The sequence below is a fragment of the Haliaeetus leucocephalus genome, unplaced genomic scaffold (genome assembly GCF_000737465.1).
Source record: "Haliaeetus leucocephalus isolate CR32 unplaced genomic scaffold, Haliaeetus_leucocephalus-4.0 Scaffold308, whole genome shotgun sequence".
Taxonomy (NCBI): Eukaryota; Metazoa; Chordata; class Aves; order Accipitriformes; family Accipitridae; genus Haliaeetus; species Haliaeetus leucocephalus.
In genome coordinates this window covers 49,137-50,043 of record NW_010972744.1, presented here as the reverse complement: position 1 = coordinate 50,043, position 907 = coordinate 49,137, and the positions used below count along the sequence as shown (strand labels likewise).

Genomic DNA, 907 nt, shown 5'->3' with positions numbered 1-907 from the left:
TGGATCCTGGAGGGAGGGGGCAGCTGGGCTGAGAGGGATCCCATGGGATAGGGGGGGGGAGATCCCTGCCTGGATGGGATCTGGGATCTGCCAGGATCTGTGGGGCTGGAACTGAGCTGGGCTGGAGCTGGGATCTCCTGGGAACTGTGGGGCTGGATCCCAACTGGGATGGGTCTGAGATGTGCCAGGATCCATGGTGCTGGATCCCAGCTGGGATGGAGCTGGGATCTGCCAGGATCTGTGGGGCTGGATACTGGTGGAGTTGGAGGTGGGATCTCCTGGGATCCATGGGCCTGGAGCTAAGCTGGGATGGGTCTGGAGTCTCCTGGGATCTGCAGGGCTGGGGCTGAGCCGTGATAGATCTGGGATCTCCCAGGATCCGTGGGGCTGGGCATTGGTTGGGCTGGATCCTGGATCACCTGGGGTCTGTGGGGCTGGAGCTGAACTGGGGTGGAGTTGGGATCTCCTGGGATCTGTGGGGCTGGATCCCAGCTGCAATGGAACTGGGATCTTCCAGGATCCGTGGGGATGGATATAAGTGGGGCTGGAGCTGGGATGTCCTGGGATCTGGGAGGCCGGATGGTCCCGGGGGTGGATTTGGGATCCCCGGGGCCCCGGGGGTCTGGTTGTTGCCTGCAAAGGAGCTGGGATCTGCCGGGATCCATGGGGCTGGATCTCAGCCGTGGCAGAGTTGGGATCTCCGGGGGGGATCTTGATCTTGGGGGGATCCCATGATTGGGAGGGGATCCCTTGAACCTTGGGGGGGGTCCCATGATCTTGGGGGGATCCCTTGACCCCGGGAGCCATCCCAGACCCCCAGAGGTGCTGTGGGGCAGAGCAGGGAATGCTGGGAAAGGTGGGGGGGTGGTCTGGGGAGGGTCGTTAAGAGGGATCCAGTAATGAGCTG

General features: G+C 63.0%; 1 protein-coding gene across 1 annotated transcript in view; it reads left to right on the top strand.

The window, feature by feature from the left end:
• The window catches only part of ZBTB4 (zinc finger and BTB domain containing 4), a 13,356-nt gene that overhangs the window by 2,956 nt on the left and 9,493 nt on the right, over nt 1–907 (top strand). The window lies entirely within an intron of this gene.